The sequence below is a fragment of the Saccoglossus kowalevskii genome, chromosome 1 (genome assembly GCF_978046115.1).
Source record: "Saccoglossus kowalevskii chromosome 1, keSacKowa6.1, whole genome shotgun sequence".
Lineage (NCBI taxonomy): Eukaryota > Metazoa > Hemichordata > Enteropneusta > Harrimaniidae > Saccoglossus > Saccoglossus kowalevskii.
This window is the reverse complement of record NC_140641.1, coordinates 46364113-46377545: the sequence shown is the minus strand read 5'-3', so window position 1 is coordinate 46377545 and position 13433 is coordinate 46364113. Positions and strand designations below refer to the sequence as shown.

Sequence of the window (13433 nt, the reverse complement as noted above, 5' to 3'; positions counted from 1 at the left end):
AAATAAAGCGAAAAGCTGCAAGTGTGATGCATTGCAAGACGAGCTAATTCGTGATAGACTAGTTTGTGGCATTGCCAATGAGAGTGTTAGACGACTCCTTCTTCAAGGAAGTGATTTAACATTAATTAAAGCCATCAGCATCTGTCAAATACATGAAATAAGTGAACAGCATTCAAAAACATTGCAGTGCAGATCAAACATAGATGCAGTACAAAGGGGTGCACGCCCTAAGCAGCGACCAATCCTAAATTACAAGGCTAACTCTTCATCAGATCAAAACCAGAAATATACTAGTAAACAAATTAAGAATTGTCATCCTGTTAGGAAATGTCCAGCATTTGGTAAATCATGTCATGGTTGCCATAAAATGAACCATTTTCAGAAATGCTGTCGATCTAGTGGAAACAATCGTGGGTTCAACAGAGCAATTCATGAAGTTGAAGAATATGATGATGACATGTATCAGTTTGTGATTGAAGATTTTGACATAGAAACTATTGGTATGAATTCTGCTGCAAACAAAGATGAAATCCATAGTTGTGTATATATTAATGACAGACGTGTTGACTTTAAAGTTGACACAGGTGCTAAATGTAATGTCTTGCCCATGAGAGTATATCAGCAATTGTGTGCAGGACATAAAGAACAAATTGATACACGTAAAAGAGTACAATTAATTGCATATGGAGGTGATAGTATGAACACTGTTGGAACCACAAATTTGACATGTTGCAGTGGTAACCATACTTACAATTTGGAATTCCACATTGTTGACAAGAATGTCAAACCACTACTTGGCTTACAGGACTGCCTACGAATGCATTTAATCTCACTTGGCCAAGAAGTTCATCAAATAGAAACTGTACAATCATTCTCCGAATCTATTCTCAAAGATTACTCTGACCTTTTCAATGATGATCTTGGTAAATTGCCTTGTGTTTACAAAATGAAAGTCGATCCTAATGTACCTCCAGTGGTTAAACCTGCTCGAAGAATTCCTAAAGCAATGAATGACCAGGTCAAAGCAGAGTTGAGTAGAATGACTAACATAGGTGTAATCACTATTGTAACAGAACCTACTGAATGGGTGTTGTCAATGGTTGCCGCCAAAAAAAAGAGTAGCAATGAAATAAGAATATGCTTAGACCCTCAAGATCTTAATAAGGCAATTCAGCGTCCACACTATCCTATGCGCACTGTGGAAGAGGTAGCAGCAAATATGGCAAATGCTACTGTGTTTTCGAAACTGGATGCAAAATGTGCATTTTGGCAAATACCACTAGATACAGAATCCTCATTGCGTACTACTTTTAGTACACCATAAGGAAGGTACAGATTTCTTCGAATGCTGTATGGTATAAATTCAGCATCTGAGGTCTATCAATGTTCAATGGAACAGATATTTGCTGGATATCCATGCGAAATAATTGTAGATGATATATTTGTAGCAGGCAATGGTAATGATGAGCATGATGATAACTTAAAGCAAGCAAGTATTGGATCGGGCTAGACAAGTCTCCTTCAAGCTGAATCCTGATAAATGCAAGTTCCGATTGAAACAAGTCAGCTATGTAGGAAATCTTTTCACAGATCAAGGCTTGAAACCAGATCCCGAGAAGGTAAGGGTGATCAACGAAATGCCTGTTCGAGATGGTCCAGCTGCCCAGCATCGTTTCTTGGGTATGATCAATTATCTATCAAGGTTCATCAATAACCTTAGTAAAATTGCAGCACCATTGTACGAGTTGATACACAATGATGTAACATGGTGTTGGCTTGATCAGCATCAGAAAGCCTATGAACAACTGAAACAATCTATAACTAGCTCAGCAACTCTTAAGTACTATGATGTTTGTAAGCCAGTGACGTTAACATGTGACGCTTCACAATTTGGATTGGGAGCAGCATGCTTACAAAATGGAGAGCCAATAGCTTTTGCCTCCCGAATGATGACTCCAACGAAACGAAACTATGCTCAAATTGAAAAAGAATTGTTGTCTGTTGTATTTTCATGTTGCCAGTTCTATGATTATGTCTACGGGAAAGAGATAACAGTTGATACTGATCATAAGCCACTAATTTCCATAATGAGCAAACCACTTCATTCAGCACCAGCTCGCCTACAGCGAATGATGTTACTGCTACAAAAGTTCAACATAACACTGGTGTATAAACAAGGTAAAGAATTATACTTAGCCGATACATTGTCCATAGCTCCATGCAGTAACATTGTGCAATGTGATTCAGAAGACATGAAATTTGATGTAATGACCATCATGCCTATATCAGATGAAAGATTAGCTGAATTAAAGATTGAGACAAGTACTGATAGCACTCTAAGAAAGCTAACTAATGTAATTCAGCAGGGATGGCCGATGTACAAGAAGCTTTCGCCTGAAATTCGATCTTACCATGCGTTCCACAATGAACTCACAATTAATGATGGTCTTGTAATGAAAGGACTTAGATTAGTTATACCGACATCATTACGAGCCAAATACATAGCTCTTCTACATGGAGGACATCCGGGAGTTGAAGCAACTAAGCGCAGAGCCCGAGATATTGTCTTTTGGCCATGCATGTCTGACGACATTGATAAGGCATTGTCTTCCTGTGTTGTGTGTAATAGCTTGAGAGCACACCGACAGAAAGAGCCACTAAAATCCTATCCTGTACCAGATCTACCATGGTCAATTGTAGCAACAGATATATTTCAATGGAATGGTCTACATTATCTTGTGCTTGTGGACTCGTACTCGGGATGGTTTGAAATGGACACGCTGCGAAATATGACATCCAGGACTGTGATAAGAATAATCAAGAGTCATTTCACAGTACATGGTATCCCTCACACTATTATTTCAGATAACGCATTACAATTTGCAAGTATAGAGTTTAAACAGTTTTCAAAGGAATGGAATTTTAAACATAACAAGTAGCCCTGAATATCTGCAGTCAAATGGTCTTGCAGAAAGAGCAGTACAGAGCGCTAAGAAACTTCTAGAGAAAACAGAGCGAGAAGGATCCGATTTGTATCTCAAATTATTGAATCTTCGCAATGTGCCTCGTGATAATACATTAGGATCTCCAGCTCAACGATTAATGTCAAGAAGAACGTGCACTTCAGTACCGATCAGCAAACCACTACTAAATCCACACATTAAGATTTCATCAGAACTTAGCAAGAAGCGTGGACAAAAGAAGAAGCATTTTGACAAATCAGCTGAAGCACTAACACCACTTAAGCCAAACCAAACAGTAAGGTTTCAAACCCCAAATGGCTATAATCGCTTAGGATTAGTCAAACATATTTCCAACAATCCACGATCCTACATTGTTGAAGTAGGAAACGCAGAACTGAGAAGAATCGTCGTCACATACTACCAGTCGCTGAACCTTCACCTAAACAAGAATTTCATGAGATTGAATCACCTGATGAAATCTGCATACCAAATAAAAAACCCATTACTACATCAGCTGAGAACACAATCCATACAGAAGACAATGAACATGTTCAAAATGATATACCTACATCACCTGGCCGAGCAATTACACATTACGGTCGTACTGTCAGACCAAATCCCCAGTACAGAGATTATGTTGTATAGGATATTACAATTTTTCACTTGTTTAGATAAAGCTGAGGTTTGTTCTGTCGTACACAGATTGCGTCAGAGTAGTCTGGTTTGGAGGCACCAGGTGACCAATCCCTGGACTTTCCAGGTGGTGACATTTGGTTACAGGACACCGCTGAAATATCCATCTGCCCCGTCAGTGTCTTCCCTATTGGGGGCACTGACAGGGGACTCCCGCAAGGCGGAAGCAATCAGACAGGAAGTAGACTATTTGCTGGAAAAGGACGTCATACACAAGGTAGATCAGCCAGCATTAAGTCCAGGCTTCTACTCAAATGTGTTTGTAGTACCAAATCTACAGGTGGCAGGCGTCCAGTTCTGAACCAAGGCAGACTGAATCAGTACGTGCTCTTCGATCGGTTCCGTATTTCAGCTTTCTTCTCTCCATTCACCATTTCGAGTGGCTAGCCCCACTAGACATAAGCCAGGCCTGCCTGCACATACCGATGCACCCGGCGAGTTGCCATCTCCTTCGAATAACCCAGCTGGGCCAAGTATTTGAATCTCAGGTGCCCCCCTTCTGGTTATGCACAGCCCCCTACGTTTCACCAAAATGGATGGAACAGGTGGTGGTGCTGCTGCTTCACCAAACATCAGTACACATCAATCTGTACCTAGACGACTGGTTATTACATAACTCTAACAAGGGATTAGCCGAGCAAGTAAGGCTAACACAGGATTTACTTCACCAGTTGGGCTCTTTAGTAAATCAGACAAGTCCCAACGCTACCCAACGCAACAGTTGGTGTTCCTGGGCATGGAGTTTGCCACAGAGGTAAGCTTAGTATAGCTAGTTCAAGCGTGCTGCTTGGCGCTAAGCAGCCTAGCCGAACTCCTAGTCAGCGTTCCCTCAGTGTCCCTCCAAAAACTAATGCGTATCATCGGAATGATGACCTCGGTTTGAAGGGTGGTTTCCCAGGCCGCATTACGCAGCCGCCCTGTACAAGGCTTGTTGCTACAACATCGAGCTCTAATACGGGAACTAGATAGGCGGGTATTGATCTCGGACCAAGCAAAGGAAGTCCTGCCCTGGTGGTCGTCACTGGCCAACCTTGGACCCACTCGCCGCAGCCCGCAGTTATGACTCTGGTAACAGATGCCTTCCTCCAAGCTTGGGGAGCGCATCTATTGAACGAACACGCCCAAGATATATGGCCCCTGCATTAGTTTTGAGACTGCCATATCAACCAGCTCGAACTAAAAGCTGTGCACTTAGCACTACCACACTTTCTAACCGTAGTTCGAGACCACAGAGTCCTGCTTCGCACAGGCGACACCGCTGTGGTCTCCTCAATAAGGAGGGGGCACGCATTCCCCATCGTTAGCCAGGAAACTTACAGTCTGCGAGAGACTGAAGAAATCAGATCACGAGATAAATAATAGCATCGCGGAGGAAACACATAGCGTCGCGGGCAAATCCGATCGCGTCGGGGCCCGCGACGCTGTTTTGGCCTGGGGAGAATACTGATTTGCAATGAGTTCCACAGTATCTTTTTCTTACTGGTGTGGCTACAGTGACTGTGTAGTGTTTCTGTTTTGTCGATTGTTGTAAGTTGTTTGTTTTGTGTTCTTGGAATTTTGTACAAAAATCAGCAATGGTTAAATAGGTATTTTATTTCTATTTTGCAGTATATCGTAGACAGTACTTGTATGTATACTTTGTTATCCAGCATAAATATCGGATTGTTTGGAAGCATGAGATTGTAATGTAAATTTTAATATTGACTTTGTCCCTGCCAGTTTACTTACTTGTTGTCAGTGTCAGTGGTATACACAAAATACGACCTAGTAAACGTCAGAATATTTAATAAAACAAAAACCTAAAAATCAGTTGCCCATGCCAAGAGAGCCACAGAACCAAAACAATCTGTCAGCTGTCGCCATCCACAGCAGCGATATGATTTTACACATCGAAATTGAGAATCGCAGGTGTAGACAATATGCATAGAAATGAACACTAAATACATCTACTGTATCCCGGCCAGCAATCGAATCATCAATCTTCATGAGTGACGTAACTGACATTTCCATCTATTTGCTTCTATTCCCACTATCCTAAAACGCTCAAGTGAATGTTATCAAATTCGCGAGTGTGCGTATTTTCGTACAGTGGCGTAAACATTGCTACAATCAAAGACACGCTGAAAAGAAAGTTCATTCTGGGCTAGTACCATTGTCAAATTCTGGGGAGTAGAGGACTATTTATATAAGAGACGTTACAATAAGGAACTATTGAAATTGTTCGATTTGCATATCAAAATCCTTTATTGGAACAGAGCATGTTCTATATTCATCAAAAAAACAAAGTTGTTATGTTTCTAGACACACAACAGACTCAAAACAATAGAGACCGTCCGATCCGAGCGACCTGCGTTCTTAAAAATCTAGTCTTATCGCCCTTGCGTTTCCGAGCAAAAAAATCGTTGAGGCCAAAAACCGACCGATTTTCGCCCAATCTTCTATGATTTGTTAATAATATGGCTAATTCAGTCCAGCGGTTAGATAGGGTATTTATTAGAGACGCCAAGAGAACCAAAATTTGGGACGTGAATCGCTCCGGCGATGAAAAATCTGCGAAAATAGCCAAGGGGGTGAGGGACTGCATTTCAAAAACATATTTTATATATAGGGAATATAATAACCATTGATAGATTGATTTTTGAGTCTTTGCAGTTACCCTGTCTGTCTGTCTGTCTGTCTGTCTGTCTGTCTGTCTGTCTGTGTGTGTGTGTGTGTGTGTGTGTGTGTGTGTGTGTGTGTGTGTGTGTGTGTGTGTGTGTGTGTGTGTGTGTGTGTGTGTGTGTGTGTGTGTGTGTGTGTGTGTGTGTGTGTGTGTGTGTGCGTGTGTGTGTGCGTGCGTGTGTGCGTGCGTGTGTGCGCGCGTGCGTGCGCGTGCGCGTGCGCGCGTGTGTGTGTGCGCGTGCGCGTGTCACTTTTTTGTTCCACTGTTATCTCAAGAACCACTCATCAAATTTTGGTGAAACTTGGTACATAGATGCTCTGGGATAATGCGCAGAGTTGATTAGGTTTGGGTAAAAATCTATGAATATTAATTACCTAATTTGCATGAATAATTAGCTGATTTTTAGCTGTTCCAAGACTGTTCCACTAATATCTGAAGAGCCACTCATTGGATTTTTATGAAACTTGGCACATGGATGCTCTGAACTAGTGCGCAGATTTGATTAGTTTTGGGTAAAAATCTATGAATATTAATTACCTAATTTGAATGATAATTAACTGATTTAAAGCTGTTCCATGACTGTTTCACTGATATTTGAAGAACCACTCATTGGATTTTGATGAAACTTGGCACATGGATGTTCTGAACTAGTGCGCAGATTTGATTAGTTTGGGTAAAAATATGTTAATATTATTAATTACCCAATTTACATAATGATTAATCAATTTCCGGCTTTTCCACTGATATCTCAAGTACTAATCATAACATTTCAATAAAACTTTGTACATAGATGTCATATGACACTGCTCAGACCTGATAGTTTTAAGGGTAATATCAGTACATATTAATTACCTAATTTGCATAATTAATTAATTTTCAGCTTTTGATATTTCGAGTACCGGTAGTAATGATCACGTTTCAATGAAACTTGGTACATAGTTACTTGAGGACTGTGCAGAGAGCTAATTAGTTTTGGGGTAAATATTTGTGCATATTAATCACCTAATTTGCATTATTAGTTAATTTGTTGCTGTTCTATGGCTGTTGCACTGATGTCTAAAAACCACTCATTGGATTTCAATGAAACTTTTAAAGATTACCCATCACATTTCAATGAACCTAGGACTATACACCATATTAGTTTTTGGTAAATATTTATGCTTATTAGTCCCCGTTCGGACGTAGTCCGAAAACGGGGACTTATGTTTTGCCCTGTGTGCGTGCGTCCGTCTGTGATCACCTGTATCTCGAACATGCATGGACCGATTAAGTTCAAACTTCACTCATACATCACACATTATATGGGACATATGCACATGCATTTTTTTCATGATCCAATTAACGATAGCCGAATAGCGGCCATTTTAAGGCCGAAAATGCATCAAAATCACACATTTTCACCATTCCGGACCCGGATCTCAGTTATGCATGGACGGATTTCGTTCAAATTTGGTACATACATTAAACATAATAGGACCTTGATGCACGTCATTTTTTTTTCGGATCAAGTTCGAAATAGCCGACTGGCGGCCATTTTGTTTTAATAAATTCAGTTCTGGATCCGTATCCAAGACATGTCTGGATTGATCAAGTTCAAACTTCACACACGCATGGTACATCATGTCACAAATAGATATGTGCATTTGTTTCATGATCCGCTTAACAATAGCTGAATGATGGTCATTTTAAGGCCGAAAATGCATCAAAATCACGTATTTTCACAATTCTGGAACCTGATCTCAGTCATGCATGGATGGATTTTGTTCAAATTTAGAACAATGTGTTGTACATATGCAGGTGCTTTTCGGTCATAATCTGCTTTGAATGTATATGTCACTCAAATATGAACGGAACGGGGACGTGTCATTGACAATGACTTGTTTATATAATAATCACTTAATTAACATAATTAATTAATACTATATCTCAAGTATTGATCATAACATTTGAATAAAACTAGGTACATAAATGCTCTAGGACAATAGACAGCCTGATTAATTTTGGGTTAAAATCTGTTCATATTAATTCTCTAATTAGCATAATAATTAATATTTTTTTGATTCTAATCACATTTCAATGAAACTTGGTACATTGTGCAGACCTTATTAGTTTTACACTTAAATCTGTTAATATTAGTTACCTTATTTGCATAATTAGTTTTCTGCGTTTCCATTTTGAACTAATTTTTAATGTGTCTCCAATACTCTCAGCACACGGGAGTTCTTTCTAAGCTTTCTTTGATCTTTTATTGCGACTAGAATACTAATATTTGATTACTAACCTTTTAGCTCCACTGTCATCGAAGGTGACTATTGTATACTGATTAACTGTCGTTTGTCTGACCATCAACAATTGCATTTGCATCTTCTTCTTGTAAACCAGTAGCCTGAGTGTTTGGTGTTCAGTATACAAGTATCTTTGGCGGATCTCTCAAATTTTGTGTCAATATTGTATTTTGGTCAAAACAGCTACTTTAGACGACGTCTTAAATATTACTAGCTTAATTGGTAGGTAGGTATGTAGGGATCTTAGGTTAATCTTTGTTTTCATTTTATGACGATGTCAACTATGTCCTATTTTTAGAAAATATTTTTTTCCTGTTTGATAAAAACATTCTTGAGGTGTTCGTGGAATAGAAGGGAACTAGAAGAGACAATGTTTCCATATTTTATTCCAGTAAAACAAGAGAATAGTTGAATTACCAAAAAATGTGACACATACAATGTCAAGCAAACTGATGTCAATCATTTAAAGAAAATGACACGTCCAGTGTTTGCAGGTTGAGATTTATACAAAATATAAAAGTAGCATTAACCAAATTTCGTATTTCAGCCCACTTCTTGCCAATTGAAACAGGACGTCACAGGGGAATAAATAAAATTGACACGGTATGTAACAAGTGTGACTAATGACATGAGTGATGAAAAACATTACATTTTTCATTGTAAACATAACACTTTTTCAGAACACAGGTGAAAATTCCACTATGCACTATTTATATACTCACCTGATTACTAAAACTTGCCAACTGAAGAATTGTTTATCAAGATTTGTAGACAAATATGTTTATAGTATTTTAGCTAATTTTGTATTTCAGATTCTAAATTATTTTAGATTAGTTGTGTTACTTATTTTTGACTTCACTCAAGCATTGTTTTTGTGTATGTTCCAAATAAAATATCCTATTCTATACGTAAAAACTTATATTAGCCCTCCGGTGTTGATGCATCAACATTCAATAATAGTGGAAGTTTCCATCATTTCCTGATGACATATACACGGTGTACTACCAGCAATGCGTCTATTTTCGTTGAACAATTCACATTATATACGAGAATTCACTAAACTATACCTAACGAAAAGTATATTGCAAAAACACGCCTAAAATTAAAGAACTTCACTGCGCATGTGCAACGACATCACCCGGAAGGTTTTGCTAACTGAAGATTTTTCGCGTCACGGTAACACTGGGCTCAAAAGAGTAATTGCAAGTTGGAAATTGCGTACGAATTAAGATATTTAATGTGGAAAATGCTTTATACACTTACAAAAAATAAGATCTTTGTACGAATTACTGATGAATAAAATAGCCGGTTTGCATGTTACACCTTGCCCATGTCTACGTTTTTTTTAAAAATTTATTTATGGTATTAATGGTTTAATTTATTGAGAACTACTTATAGAAAGAGTCCAACGTTATGCAGCGAAACTGCTCCAAGGCCTACCAACAAGAACACATAGATTGGGGGCCGTGGTGTTTGCATATTGTGGCGCACATTGATATCCTTACATTTCAGTATCTCGGTAGACTCATTCTAGCTGAAGATAATTTGTGTTATAAGCATTCTTTGTACATGGACACCTGCCAGTCTATTTTATTATGGATACAATGATTGTCCCAATTGTTAAAGATAAGACTAAAGATATCACAAAAGTGAATAACTATAGACCTGTTGCTATTGTAACTGTTTTATCGAAATTATTTGAATTGTGCATTTTGAATCGAATTGAAAAGTTTATCGTGACCAGTTTGGATTCAAACACGGTTAGTAACCGTGGTTCAAACGCAATCATTCAACAGAGATGTGTATCTTCGCAGAGAAGGAAATTGTCGACTTCTATAAAAGTCATGGACACAACAAAAGCGTTTGATAGGGTAAACCATTGGAAGTTATTCAAAAAAATACTTGACAGGGGAATGCCTGTAATCATTATTGCATTGTCTATTGCATTGGTATCGAGGTCAAACTGTTTGTATTCGATAGGTTTCAGAAATATCTGCATCCTTTAGAGTGGAATGGAGTTCGACAAGGAAACATTATTTCGCCGACGTTATTTTCAATTTATATTGATGATCTCAGTACTAGGCTGCAACAAGTGGGTGTTGCATGTCATTTAGCTGGTAAAATAATAAATCTTTTTTATGCTGATGATATTTTGTTAATTTCACCTTCTGTCAAATCATTGAAAAAGCTAGTTGAGATCTGTGAGTGTTATTGTACGGAGTTTGACATTATTTTCCACACTACTAAGACAGAATGCATGTCACTCTTTCCAAAAACGTGGGGACAGAACAAGGTTTCCAAGCGTGTACTTGTATGGTATACCTTTGGTTTTCGTCTCAGTGAAAAGTACCTGGGCACGCTAAAATCAGACTTGCGCGTGGCATTTGAATTTAAGAACAAATGAAATGTATGCGAAAATCAGACTTACGCGTGGCATTTGAATTTGAGAACAAATGAAATGTATTCGAAAATCAGACTTGCGCGTGGCATTTGAACTTAAGAACAAATGAAATGTATGCGAAAATCAGACTTGCGCGTGGCATTTGAATTTGAGAACAAATGAAATGTATTCGAAAATCAGACTTGCGCGTGGCATTTGAATTTGAGAACAAATGAAATGTATTCGAAAATCAGACTTGCGCGTGGCATTTGAACTTAAGAACAAATGAAATGTATGCGAAAATCAGACTTGCGCGTGGCATTTGAATTTGAGAACAAATGAAATGTATTCGAAAATCAGACTTGCGCGTGGCATTTGAATTTGAGAACAAATGAAATGTATTCGAAAATCAGACTTGCGCGTGGCATTTGAACTTAAGAACAAATGAAATGTATGCGAAAATCAGACTTGCGCGTGGCATTTGAATTTGAGAACAAATGAAATGTATTCGAAAATCAGACTTGCGCGTGGCATTTGAATTTGAGAACAAATGAAATGTATTCGAAAATCAGACTTGCGCGTGGCATTTGAACTTAAGAACAAATGAAATGTATGCGAAAATCAGACTTACGCATGGCACTTAAAATTTACGCACCATACAACGCAAATCTGGCAAATTTGATATATAAATGAGGCGTGTAAAATGTAAATGCTGTCTAGCTTGTACATGTAATTGTTGTTCTTAACTGTATTTAAATGCCACGTGTAAGTCTGGTTTTCGCGGGGACACCTTAAAGTGCGTTCTTGCGTTCCTGCCCACATTTGCCTCAATAAAGAAATAAAATTAAATACCGGTATAAAATTGTATTTACGTATACTGAACAGTATGTGTGCGATTATTGGGATCTAGAAGCTTCCAAGTATTATTATAGCTGGCTTGTTTTTGCATGTCTGACAAAATATACTAGAAATTAAATTCATTTTCTACTTAATTATTGTGAAGAACGTAATCAAAATTGAAAAAATCCATATGTACAGAATGGCCAAAATATGGGATTTTGATGTATTTCTAGCATTAAAATTGTCGACATTCGGTCATCTTGAATCCAATCATAAAACAAATAGGAGTGCATATGTATCCCATGTTGTATGATGTGTGTATGAAGTTTGAACAAGATTAGTCAAGGCATGCCAGAGATATAGATATGTAACAGTATGAGTAAAAATCAAATAGCCGTTTTGAATCCGATCTGTAAAAAAATACGACGTGCACAAAGGTCCCAATCTGGTTAATGTATGTACTAAGTTTAAACAAAATCTGTCCATGCACGAACGAGATCCGGTTCCGGAATCGCCAAAATAGTGGATTTTGACATATTTTTAGCACTAAAATGGCCACCAGTCGGCCATCTTGAACCGGATTGTAAAACAAATTGACAAGCATATATGAATATGAATAATTCGAGAACAATATTCAGCATACATATGCGATAGCTATATTTAAATGCATAATGGTTGAACATCAAAACTAACAATAATCGTAACGTTTTATATAGTCTTTCGTCAAAAATGAACAGTTAAATCCTTGTGACGCAATAATAGTGAACGAATGTTAAAGTTACATTATTAGTGTTTGTTATATTTAGACTTTGCTATAAAGTTATCGTTTGGAAATAAAATAATGTAAATTTGTCTGGATCATGAGAAATTAAAACTTTTACTGAGGAATGAGTATGTCTTTCTGGGAAGCCGAATGTTCCTGAACATTCTCAGTTCTTTACAAAGACACGAATGCGCATATGAATAAATAACTAATAGAATGTGTGTCGGATTCTATTCGACATGCTTCGTGCGGCCCACATAAATGCATTTTCAGTTTATATACTTTTATAGCACCACTCATGCAATATTCTATCAATGCAACTTTAACGAACACAATTTAACCACACTTTTTCGCTTACGGTGAAAATAATTACTGTTAATTTAGTGCTCTTTACATCTTGAGAATCCACTGCTTCTACTATTTGTTATCACAATTCTGCACTTTTTAGTGGCAGGTTTTCATAATGCGCAAAATATCCTGTAAAATTACGTAGTTATTTAATTTCTTTACAAATTAAAAAACAGGAAGGCTTGAAAACCGGGTCTTCGGTGAAAGCTTGTCAGAATATACGGCATATTGAAGTAGTATAGCTACAATCAGTGAGTATTCATCTAAGTATGCAACACTGTCACAAAGCACAATACCAGTAATAGAAAAGAAGGAAAGCAAAAATAAAATAATTTATTGATTTACCATGAAATGAAAGATGTTTTTGAACAAAAAAAACATGCATGCATAACTGAAAATGTAATATAACGAGAAGTATTTATCAAATCATGTTTGTCCATTTCATAACATGCAGACATTTGCATAATTAAAATCCAATATAAAACCTAATTTGTGATTA

The 13433-nt window shown here is 37.7% G+C and overlaps 1 protein-coding gene across 1 annotated transcript in view; it reads left to right on the top strand.

The window, feature by feature from the left end:
- The window catches only part of LOC100378185 (uncharacterized), a 58384-nt gene that overhangs the window by 23128 nt on the left and 21823 nt on the right, over window positions 1-13433 (top strand). The gene's annotated exons all lie outside the window — the stretch shown is intronic.